Source organism: Gracilinanus agilis, chromosome 1 (assembly GCF_016433145.1).
Source record: "Gracilinanus agilis isolate LMUSP501 chromosome 1, AgileGrace, whole genome shotgun sequence".
In the NCBI taxonomy this organism is placed as follows: domain Eukaryota; kingdom Metazoa; phylum Chordata; class Mammalia; order Didelphimorphia; family Didelphidae; genus Gracilinanus; species Gracilinanus agilis.
In genome coordinates this window covers 210,494,838-210,508,270 of record NC_058130.1, presented here as the reverse complement: position 1 = coordinate 210,508,270, position 13,433 = coordinate 210,494,838, and the positions used below count along the sequence as shown (strand labels likewise).

Sequence of the window (13,433 nt, the reverse complement as noted above, 5' to 3'; positions counted from 1 at the left end):
ATAAAAGGTTCTAGAATGTGGATGTGGAAGAGGAGAGACAGTTACTGGGTTTGGGGCTGAGTCTTCTCTCTGGCATTTGACCTGAAGAGAGTAGCTATTTCCCTGTGGCTGTTTTCTACCTTGTCTTTCCCATCTACCTGTTACCCTGCTGGCTGGTTGATACATCTACTGAACTTCCTGGTGTGATCCTGAACCATCTGGGCCATCTGTCTGTGAGAATTAGGTTTGGGGTCCTTCTGGATGCAGAACCTCTTCCTGGGTCCTGTCCTGCCTAACTGCCAAAACTCACTACCTCTATTACCATCAAAGAGAGGTTTGAGGTTACTGTAGTGTTATCTATATTAGGGACCAAAATATCCCTGTTATATATTTATCTGTGTTTGTTACCTCTGTCTGTCACCCCACATTCAACCCACTGCACTGGGTTTTGTGGCCTTCCCAAAACAGTTTAATCTTCTGATAATGGCCCTATCTGAAACATCTAATCCCATCACCTATACCCACCAACATTACACACCTCACTCTCCAAAAGAAAGAAGTACATACATTCTAAATTTCAACTAACAAAGGAAAAGGAGGGAAAGGAGAAAGGAGAGAATTAAAGGGAGGGTAGATCCTAAACAAAACTGAAAAGGTATAAAAACATTTCTAACTCTGAGTTGGCAAAAAAATGGGAATCTGATAAAGTGTTTATTAATTGGAGAATTTCAGAGAACTAATGATGATACTACTTCTTGATAAAAAGGTTAAGTACTTAGAATGTACTATAAAACAGACCTTGTTTTATACATAATCTACGCATACATACTCTCCTACACATAATCTCATACCCACACACATACATCACCTGCATTCACACCCCCCTACCCACATACTCCTCTATAGATACATAGACACACAGACAGACACACAGAGAGAGATAGACACAGATAGAGAAATATAGATAGTTGGGAGGGGCTAAATCAGTGGGTGAGGAAATAAGTATGGGATGTGTATGTATGCTATATATATGTGGACACACACATACATATCACTCATACTCACATACCACACTAACCTGCTCCCCTCAAGCAGAAAAATAGTTGTAGGGAGGGATACAGGTGGGTAGGGGTGTGTGAGAATGGATGAGGGGGGATATCTATGTGTGTGTGTGTATATATATATATAGACAAGCACACACAAAATCCCCACTCACACATATATATATACACAAAACATTGCAATTGTAGAAACAGATTTTGTTCGAATGTCTGTGATTTAATAGTGTTTTTGTTTTTCTTTTGTTCTCACTTGTTAGGGGAGGTGAGGGAGAGAAAGCTGCAAAAGAAAGCATATTTTTTTGGTGGCTGAAAAAATTAATTAATTTTTTAAAAAGGAAAAAGATTAATGAATCTACAGAGATAATAACTGTCCAAACCATTACTGCTAAGCAACAATCCTAGTCATAACAATGTAATTTTTAGGTAAAAGAAGTCAGTAGATGTCTCAGTATATTTTGCTTCTAAGACATTCAAATGTAAATAGTTTTTTCTGATTACAAAAAGTTCAGGACTTTACCACAAGTATGACCGGAGAAATGTCAGCAAATAAAAGTCTGAATAAAATAGGATCATTTGAGTCTACTGACAGCTACATTAAAAAGTCCTTTACTGATTAGTTTCAGCTATTTAAATGATAATTTCACTTTTCCTCCAGTAACACAAACCTGTTTTTCTGGATGCAGCTCTATGAAAAGGCCCGTGCTCTAAAGATTGCCTGCTTCACACAAGAGTGAACTCTCTACTTTAAGTCATTTACATCTAACAAGGGATATACCACTAAAAAAAAAACAACAGAAAAACAATTCCTACCTTTAGCTTCTCTACAATATTGAAGTACACCAAACAGATTATTATTAAAGGTTTTAAAGAATCAAGAAATGAGAGTTATGTTTCTTCCTTTTCTGAATTTTTTATAACTAAATAACAGAATGACCAAAAGTTAGTATAATGTCATCATATTGTGCTCTGAGAAAAATTATAATGATTAGACCAGAGGTAAAAAGGAATTTAAGCCTTGATAGCATAATTCAGTTTCAAAGGTTTAGCATACTCTTCAAATAAGCAATGAAACTGACCATTTCCCAATAACCTAGTGAGGTTATTCAAAATGCAAGACTATCAGATTGCAAAGTGATGTATATCTGAATTCAGGATATCATGCCAACTAATTAAAAAAGCTTATGATCTACATACCAGCACACATTCAGGAATTCTACATGTCATGTGCTTAATAAATAAAAGCTAGTTGACAGGTTCCTAGAAAACACATATTTAGGGAAAACAACACTGGTCCAGATCACAGACATCAAATCCTAAATATTTTATCAACTTGGAATTTTGCCCTAGAAAGCTTTATTTTCCAATTCTTTGTCACCTCCAAAAAGAGCTGCTATAAATATTTTTATCCAAACAGGTGCTTTTCCCCTTTTTAAAAATCTCTTTGGGATATAGACCTAGTAGTGATATTGTTGGATCAATGGGTATGCACAATTTTAAAGTGACATGAACATAGGTCCAAATTGCTCTACAGAATGCTTAGATCAGTTCACAACTTCACCAGCATGTATTAGTATCTCAATTTTGCCACATCCTCTCCAGTATTTATTATTTTCCCTTTCTGTCATATTAGCCAATCTGATAGGTATCAGGTGGGTATCTCAGAATTGTTTTCATTTGCTCTTCTCTAATCAAGAGTGTTTTCAAGCAATTTTTCATGTGATTACATATAGCCCTGATTTCTTCATATGAAAACTGCCTATTCATATACTTTGACCTCTTATCATTTGAGGAATGATTCTTATAAATTTGACTCAGTTTGATATACACTTGAGAAACTTAAGGCCTTTATGAGAGAAAACTACTATAAAATTTTTTTCCAAGCTTTCTTCTCTTCTAATGTTGGTTGCATTGGTTTTGTTTATGCAAAAACTTTTTAGTTTAATATAAGCAGTTATTAATTTTCTATCTTATGCTATATATCACTTGTTTTATCATAAATTCTTCACTTATCCATAAATTTAACAGGTAGATATAGCTGCCAGCAGCCACTAAACAGGGTTTTTGTGGGTGAACACTCAGAAGGGAAGTTGGAGATGTGGGAAGATGGGTGATGGGGTTTAAGGATAAGAGAAAGAGGACATGAGAAAGAAAGACTCAAAGACAAGAGAATTGCAGCAAGGCCTCACAACAAATAGGCTCTTGGTGGAATTGAACTTTCTCATATTCCGGCATACTGATTTTTATTTGGGGGGGAGGGGGTACAAAAAAGGAAAGGGGGGAAGGGAGATTGATAATTATGAGGTAATCGTCACAAGATATAATAGCCAGATCCAGATACAATAGATGTAGCTAATTCCCAGGAGTACATATAATCTAAGGCAGTGATGGGCAAACTATGGCCCTCGGGCCAGATGCAGCCCCCTGAAATGTTCTATCCCACTGTGTGATATTATTCCTAATCTGACGAATACAATGAGTAAGATACAATACAATGAAACTTCGAAACAGACTGACAGATGAGCATTTCCTTTCCTTTGCCCCCTCTTTAAGAAGTTTGCCCATCACTGGTCTAAGGCATTTGAGTTTGTCTGATAATTATGTTAAACGATTGTTGTTGGTAAAAACAAAGATATTGAGATATCTGGTCAGTCTTCTGGAGTGTAGCCTCATAGTTGAGTTTTAATATTACAAGGTTACCATCTTAGTTAAACTCAAGGACATAGAAACTGGTCTATTAAATGAGCACATGGCTTAAAAGAGTGGCTTACAAATACCTCTATAATATTTTCAAGATTAGTATATGCCTGGACTCCTACACATGGTCTGGGCAACTTTCTTTCAAGGTCATCTTACATTAAGAAGTTTTGTTTAATTTTTTTTAACTCACTGAAAAATCCAATCCAACTTCTTTCCTTCTCATATCACCCCCATTTCAAATGAAAAAGAAAACAAAGCCTTTATAAGACACATACATAGTCAAGCAAAATAAATTCATGCCTCAATATTCCATGACTGTACCACCTTCCTGACAGGAGGTGAATAGTTTCATAACGAGTTCTCTAAAATCATGACTGGTTATTGGGTTGATTAGAATTCTTAAGTCTTTCAAAAACATTGGTCTTTACAGTATTTTCATTATTTATAAGTTGTTCTCCTTTGATTCTTATCACTTCACTCTGAATCAGTTCATAAACATATTACAAGGTTTCTCTGAAAAGGATCCCCTTAGTTTCTAAGTCTTTGACACCACCAAAAAAGATCCTATAAATACAGAAATGTGTGTGTGTGTGTGTGTGTGTGTGTGTGTGTGTGTGTGAGTGAGTGATATGGGTCCTTTTCCTCTTTAATCTTTTGACATAGACACCTAATAATGGTCTCGCTGGGTCTGGATATACTCCCAAACTGTTTTCCAGAATGGTTAGATTATGTCACAATTCAACAATCGGTGCCTTAATGTACCCATTTTCCCATAGCCTATCAAAAATGTAATTTTCCTTTGGTGTCAAATTTGCCAATATAAGAGAGGTAAGACATGGGGTTAATTTTCATTTTGACAATTATTAATGGTATAATTTTTAATACAACGTAACTTATTCATATAACTTTTTCTTGACTATTGATAGCACATACCTTTCTAAAACAGCATGTTCATTTGAAGAAGAGTTCAGTCTCACAAATTTTAATTACAAATTTTAACCCTACATATCTTAGAAAAGAGAAATTTATCAGACACATGCTGCAAATTTATGGGGTTCCCTCCTACTCACCTATTCTCTTTATCTTCTTTAAAAAAACAAACAAACAAAAAAAACCCTTACCTTCTACCTTAGAATTGGCATGAAGAATTGGTTCCAAAGCAGAGAAAAGAAGTAAAAGTTAAGCAAAGTTAAGAGACTTGCCCAGGTTACACATAATCAGGAAGTTCCTAAATTTTCTTCTAATATTAGCTGCATTGGTTTTAGACACGAATTTTTAAATTTTACGTACTATTATCCATTTTACCTTTTGTGATCATCTCTATCCCTTTATTTATTTACCAATATCCATCAATCTCTTAGGTAATTTCTTCCTTGCTCCTCTAGTTAATTTGTAATGTTATTTTCTATGTCTGGACCAATTTGCAGTATGTTTTGGTGTACAGGTGAAATGTTCGATACCTCATTTCTGACAGATTGCTTTCCTGTTTTCTGAGTTTTTTGTTAAAAAATGAATTCTTGACAAAATAAATGGAACTTTGGGTATATCAAACATTACGTTTATAAACTCATTATCTTCTATATATTGTATACCTAATCTGTTTGATCAATCTCACTATTCTTAAATGCCAAATTATTTTGATGATTACTATATGATAGTATAGTTTAAGTATTGATAAATGCTTAATTGATAAATAAATAAGATGAAGGACACTTTAATTCCCAGTTTTTCTTTTGTTATTCATTTTTTCACTTGACATTTTAAACCTTTCATTTATGAAGATAATTTTCATTATTATTTTTTCTAGCTCCATAAATTAATTCCTTTGCAGTTACACTGAATAAGAAAAGCAACTTAAGTTATGATGTCATTTTTATTATATTGGTTCAGCCTAATCATGTGTAACTAATATTTCTTCAATTATGTAGATGCTTTAATTGTACAAAAAGCATTTTACAATATATTCACACATATATATATATACACACACCTTATAAGCCAGTTTCTCAAATATTTTATATAGCCTAATTATTATAAATGGAATTTTCCTTTCTATTTCTTCATGCTAGGTTTTGTTAGCAACATACATAAATATTAATGATTTATGTGAGTTATTTTTATAAAGTACAACTTTGCTGAATTTATTATTTCAGTTAATTTTTAGTTGATTCTCTGGGGTTCTCTAAGTAAAACATCATCTGCAAAAAGTAATAATTTTGTTTCTTCTTAGATTATGTTTATTGCTTCAACTTCTTTTCCAAGTATTATGGTTATAGTTATCTAGGACTATATCAAATAGTAACCATTACATTCTTGCTTTATCCCTAATTTTTTTGGAAAGGTTTATTATAGTGCATTTTTCTGAGTCACATTAATAACAAGATAGAGGACTAAAAATTTTCTCTGATCCTCACAACCTCTCGAACCACTTCAAAACAGAAAATATGAGCCAAAGAGGAACCAACTTCTGCTGACTCCTTGGTCTAGGGTCATGTTGGCGAAGATGTGGAATGTGTGCTCTGTTGTGTCCTAGAGAGCTGCTCCCCTCCCCCTCTCCATCACACCTAGGGACAATGTTCACATGTCCTGCCCCTCCACCTAGCAGCAGAATGGGAGCACTTCCTCCCTCCATTCTCTGGGGTAATTCGGGGGGAGGAGGGAAGGAGGGCTCACAGACAGATTGAAGGTGCAGTTTGGGCACACTATCTCTAAAAGATTCACCAACACTGGTTTAGATAATCTAGAACTTTAAAAGTTTTTTTAAAAAGCTCATGAAAGGCAGCTGGGTGGCTCAGTGGAATGAGAACCAGGCCCAGAGACAGGACATGCTGGGTTCTAATCTAGCCTTTGACACTTTCTAGCTGTGTGACCCTGGGCAAGTCACTTGACCCCCATTGCCTAGCCCTTACCACTCTTCTGCCTTGGAGCTAATATACAGTATTGATTCTAAGATAAGGGAATACAATTTTTTTTTAAAAAGGGTAAGGTAAGGATTTAATATTTTTAAAAAAGCTCATGAAAAAAGTTCATTGACTCTGAACTCACTCAACCATTTCCCCTACCTATCATCACACCACTAGCAGCAAGGCTGCAATACCAGACCCAGTGACAGGGCACAGACTTACTACAAAACTCACTCCTACCTTCCTGACCCCCTCCCCTCTCCCTTTCCAATGTTATAGAGACTTCAGCTCTAGGCAGCAAAAATTTACCATGACTGAAATACAGCCTGGTGGTGATAGCCCCTCAGAAGCAAAAGTCAGGTAGAGTCCACAACCACGTAGAACCAGAACTGCAGACCTCTAAATTGCCCATGTTGGGCCAAATAACAAAGAAACAAAGAGGTAGCAAATAGCAGCAAGATAGCCCAGTGAATTAAGAGCCAGGCCTAGAGACTGGAGGTCCTGGGTTCAAATTTGACCTCAGGTACTTCTTAGCTATGTGACCCTGAGCAAATCGCTTAACCCCATTGCCTAGCCCATACCACAGTTCTGCCTTGGAACCAATACACAGTATTGATTCTATGATGGAAAGCAAGAGTTTTAAAAAAAGAAACAGAGGAAAAGGGACAAAACAAAAGGACAGACTCTGCTGGGAGGATGGGAGAGGTTACAGTACTCCACCAAACCTGAGGGAAAGAACATAGCTCAGGTAGAAACAGTTCTCATCACCCAAAAGTCAGGTGAGACAAAGACTTAAACAATCACCTAACATGAGAAATTCAATCCTCAAGGGAACCACAATCAGATGGAAAAGAAGTCACAAAGTGAGTGAGGGGAAAATAAAACAGAGTGGGAGGAGACTGAAATGTAAAAGATTTCAGGAAGAACACTCAAAGACCTAGAGCATAAACAAATAAACCAAGAGCATAAACAGGGACAACAGAAAGAAATATGGTCTTCAGATTTTGTACAAAGTTCAGGCTCCCATGATTAATTACTATAAAGCAAAGGAAAATGACCCAATACCCCAATACTTGACAATAAGATAGAGAACCCTGTGGAATTTGAGAAAAACACAGAACCACAACATGCTGTTCTTGAGTGATTCAAAATAAAAATGAAAAGAATGAGAGCAGAATTATGACCTGCACAGCAAAAATAGCGGATAGAATAGAAAAACTAGAATCTACAATGCCAAGCCTCTTTAAAGAAACAAAAAAATAAAAATCAATAGAATAATAGTTTGAGAATGCCAATACACAAAAGTGAAGTATAATCTAGAAAAGGAGAAGCAAAAAAAAACAGTGAAAGAAAATATGAGAGCAGAAAGACCACCTAAGGATTATCAGTTTCCTAAAAGAAGAAAACAAAACAAAAGAAGACCAAAAACCTTAACACCACAATGAAGGAAATAATAGAAAAGAGTTGCCCCAAATGGCAGAACAAAGAAAATAAAATTCTAATTGAAAAAATTTCACAAACCATTTCTAGAAAAAAAGCCCAGGTATAAACTCAAAACATATAGTGGTTAAATTTAACGGTACAATTCAGGAATAAGTTCTACAAATGATCAGAAGAAAGACTTACAAATACAAAGGAAAGGATATTAAAAAAACACAAGACTATTATGGATCCACTAGAAAATGTAGGTAAGAATGGAATAATTTTTCTCAAGAACAATAAAGTTCAGGATACAACATAGGATTTACTTTGTAAATCTAAGGCTGACCACACATGAAAAAAAGATGAGTGTTCAATAATTTTAAAAAAGAACTTAAAACATTTTTAGAAATGTTTAGAAATGATTTATTCTCATTCGAGATAAGGCTAACTCTTGGTTTTAAATAAATTATCTACTATATTAAGAAAAGATCTGTCTATTCCTATGTGTTCTAATGTTGTTCACTGGAATGGAAGTTGTATATTGTCAAAAGTTTTTATCCATCTTCTGATATACTATGATTTTTGTTGTTCTTTATTTCCCATTTAATTTTGTTAGTAATATGGTCAATTAAGTTTATAGTTTTCAATACTAAACAATATTCTAAATTTCTGGTTTAAATCCAAAGGTATCAAAATATATAATCTCTGTGATACTAATAAAATCTCCTTGTTAATATTTTAAATAAAATTTATGCATCACTACTCATTAAAGTCTATATAAATAATTCTGACCATGTCTCTTAGTGGGCCTCTGCTTTCCAGCCTAACCAATCTCCTTTTTCAATTTATACTGAAGATGGTTTAGAGTTGCCCCAGCTAACTATTCCTAGTATAACATGGTCAGTTTATTATAAAGCCAAAGCAGAGCAACCAAAGAGGATATATGTCTTAATGCTTTGAAATAATGACTTCTTCAATACCTTCATTTAAAAACACCTTCATTTCACTACATGTGGTATTCATCAGAAATGTTCATCCACTAAACAGGGCTTAACAGCACATCTTAACACTGACTGAGTGGCTAGAATAGAGGGTGTGTTATAACCCCTACTGCTGCCAAGCGTTAGCAGGGACCTAGCATTTGATATATAGGTATATGCAGGCAAATTGTAATAAGTAAATAAATAGGGCTAAATAGAGGCTTATATTAGAGGGCAGGGTTGTACCAGCTGAGTCTTCTAGGCAGGGAGATTATAACTTCAGTATAGGTTGATTTAGGTCAGCCAGGGTTGTGTGGGCCTGAGCTGAAATGTTTCAAGTCAGTCTCCCTGTAGTCTCCAAGCTCCTTGAGATAAGGAGTGAGATGTCCCTCCCCTCCTGATGGAAACAGAAAGCCAACAGGAAGTGAACTTGGTTCACTTCCTGAGCAAGATGGATGCCTGGGTTAGTCCCTCAGGAAACAAGGGAAAGCTATCTTTCCCTCTTCAGCCTTGGTCCTAGTTGATGGTATAAATGAAACAACAGAAGCTCTTTGAATAAAGGCCAAGGGGTTTATTAAATGCAAGGGTAAGCTGAGGGAAGAGGATTAAGGTCTCGGAAACTATTGCTAAGGGTGAAGGCCAGTGCTGGGAGTGGGTCTCAGAAGGTAGAGGTCAGGCTGAAGGAACCAGCCCCTCAGCCAGGGATAAATTTCACTGTCCTGATGTAGAAAGTTCTAGCAGATTAACAAATGAGGGTATTGGCTTGGTTTAGGGGTGTCCCTGCCTGTGTAAGTAAACTAATTCCCACGTTCTCCCACCAAATTCCCTCCTCCCAAGGCCCAAGGGGAAGATGCAGGGGATAGCAGGATGTCTGAGTCAGGTCAAGGAAATCCACCCCTCAGTTGGTTCTCCAGGAATATTTATAGTCCCAGCTCTAAAGGTTTTTTGGCCATGAGACCAGGGCCAGACTAGGTCAACATTTCATTTCTCTAACTGCTGGGATTATTTCTGGTGGTTTTGCAAATGCAAGAGATTCTTGCAGTAATCCTGCATTACAAAATGTAGACATAGATAGATATGATGCATATAAACGTTCCCTCAGAATGAGGAATTGGATTTGTAGAAATGTGAGCCTTGGATCTTTCCATTCTGTGACCAGTGAGAAATCAAATGACTGGAAGAACTGAGCACATGGGCTTGGGCATGATCATCACAATGACTATACTGAAGGAGCCATTTAGAAAGGCAAGCTGTTAGAAACTCAATTTATTATTTAAGCAAGCTTGATGGATTTCAAAGATTGGCTAGCATATGCATAGTCAGACAGCCAGAATTAAACAGAAATGACAAATTGGAAAGGAGAAAGGAGGGGAAAACCAACAAGGGAAACAGTAGAAAAAAGAAGAAAAAGAAATTAAATGAAAGGGAAAATATTTACAAGGCAGGAATTATAGTGAAAGATAGTTTTCAGAACATATAATACCACAAAAAGAGAGGTGAATTTTCAAAGCTGGATTCTATTTTTACAGGTAAGAAAAAGGGTTGCAGAGTTATCTCATCAAGACCTTTGAATCATCAATGAAAATAATAGTAATAGCAAAATATTATATTTGCATAGTGTTTTAAGGACTTTCCTCACAACAACCCTGTGTCTCATATGTCTCATAACTAAAATGATTTCTATAGAATCTGTATCAAAGAGGGAAAAATATTGAATAATCACCAAACTACCTGAATGCCATGGCCAAAAAATCCAAGACATCATATTTGGAGAAATTTAAAAGAAATCTGCCAAGATATCTCAAAGGCAAAAGCCCCCAAAGTAGAAATAAAAATAATCTACTCATCTCCAAAAAAAAAAAAAAAATCAAAAAATCAAAACTCCCAGAAACATTACAGCCCAAATCGAGAGCTCCCAAGTCAAAGAAAAAATCCTGGAAGCTACCAGATAGAAAGAATTCAAGTACCATGGAAGCACAATGAAGATCACACAAGACTTAGCAGACGTCACTATAAATTAAGGGACAACTTGAAATAAGATGTTGTAGAAGACAAAGAATATAGGCTTATAGCCAAGAATATCTAACCCAGAAAAACTGAATATAATATTTCAGGGGGAAAATGGACCCTTAAAGTAAGAGAAAACTTCCAAGCATTCCCAGTTAAAATATTATATCTACCTAGAAACTTTGAAATGCAAACAAAGGAGTCAAGAAAAAATAGAAAGGTCTGTATATGGGTAAGCAATAAGGGAATAAACAAGAATAATCTCCTTACATTCTAATATGCAGAGATAACGTATGGGTCACAGGGGGAGCAAGAGGTCTGAGAATAGTGCTGCTATTTCTTAATGATCTTAAGGAAAGAATGGAAAAAGAGGGGAAAATTAATACATTAAGAAGGAAGGGAAAGAAAAATTAAGGAAAATTATCTCATAATCAGGAGTACTAGTAGACATCTTTGCTATCAAGGATGAAAGAGTAGGATAATGGGAGAAGTGAATCTCACACTCATCTAAACTGGTCCAAGGAGGAAAGAGAAAACACACACACACACACACACACACACACACACACACACACACACACACACGATATTTCAACAAACAGGAGAGAAGGGGAAAAAGAGAGAGAGGAGAAAACATAAGAGAGGAAGGTGGGGCAGATTAAAGGATAGATTAGTCCTAGACAAAAAAAATTTTAAGAATATACAAAAATATTTCTAACAGTTCATTTGTGGTAGCAAAGAATTGGAAACAGAGTGTCCCCATAAAATGATGAATGGCTAAACAAGTTATGGCATGTAAATGTGATGAAATAACTATGCTGCTATTAGATATGATGAAAGGAATGATTTCAGATAAACCTGGGAAGACTTGTATGAAATGAAACAGAGTAAAGTGAATAAAACCAGGATAATAATTTATACATTAAGAAAACTTTGAAAGACTTTAGAATTATGGTCAGTACATTAATCAACCAAAATTCCAGAGGACTAAAGATGAAACACACTAGTCACCTCTCAACAGAGAGGTAAAGGAGAATAGAATAAGCTATTGTTTTCTTCAATATTGCCAATGTAGAAATTTATTTTGTTTGACTATTCCTATTTCTAACTAATTTTATTTTTCTTTCTCAAAAGGATGTGAGAGGAAGAGGAAGAGAAAAGGCAAATTTGCATTAACTAAATAAAATTTGCATTAATTAAATAAAATTTAATTTAAAAATATTTTAAAGATGGATTTCATCTAAAAATTCTATACAATCAAGATCTAAGAAATATAACACTCTCATAATACATGTTCTTGAGACATTTAAGAGAAGTATTCTCTCCTAAAAATTTCTTTTATATTCCCCCAACTTTTGCAAAGCCATGTGGGCTGCTGCAAATAATGGAAGGTAAGATCATGAAGCAATGTCCCCAGACAAACTTGATGGTCTGAGAAAACCAACCTGCCTGGAGCTAACCCATGGCAAAAATGCAATTTACTCTTCCAGTTGTGTGTTTTTTGTCTCTGGTGAATCCAGATGTGATTGGGGACATAAGAAAAGGAGAATATCCTGTCAGTGATACTGCCCTGTCCACAAAATCACTGATCAAATCTACCTCTCATTTCTGAAATCTATCAAACATTCTAGAAATTCAAATCTATTTCACAGAATGGGGGTGAGGTGAGGAAGGAATGGAACAGGAGAGGATCTTCCTGAGGCCTGGGCCATGTTCTACATAAAAGAATGACAATTGTTATAATGCTTTCAAGTCTATTTGTTTTCTGCTTCATGATGTGAAGCAGCATCTTATTTAGCACGAGAAGTCTTTTGGACCCAAGGAAATTAAAAGATACTCACAACCTATATATCACAGTATAAGCTATACAATATTAATTATAAAAATACAAAACTGGCTTAACTTGGAAACACACACATGTAAAAGCATATCCACAAGGGTCAAGACTATATGCACAGCTGAGCAAATAAAAGCAGTCTCACTACTATTGCAGAAGTCAGACAATCTTTTCAAATATGTTAGCATAAATATTAGAATACCTGGTTTTTTCCTAGTTGTCACATCAGATCAAGTAGCATTCATTTGCTCTCAGCATCTAAGAACTGAATGTCTTTTTGTACAGTCTCATTCATTCACTGGATAAATAATTATTGAAAACCTACTATGAGCTGAGCACTATGGTGAGTAGTAGAGTTACAAAGACAAAAACAAAAAACTTGACCACAAAATATTTACATTCTACTAGAGTGGAGGGAGGGGCAAAAGACAATGCAGATAAAAACAAACTACAGGGGGCAGCTGGATAGCTCAGTGGATTGAGAGCCAGGCCTAGAGACAGGAGGTCCTAGGTTCAAACCCGGCCTCAGCCACTTCCCAGCTGTGTG

General features: G+C 35.6%; 1 protein-coding gene across 1 annotated transcript in view; it reads right to left on the bottom strand.

Annotated features, from left to right (window-relative positions):
• Positions 1-13,433, bottom strand: part of MAD1L1 (mitotic arrest deficient 1 like 1) — a 941,076-nt gene that overhangs the window by 860,795 nt on the left and 66,848 nt on the right. The window lies entirely within an intron of this gene.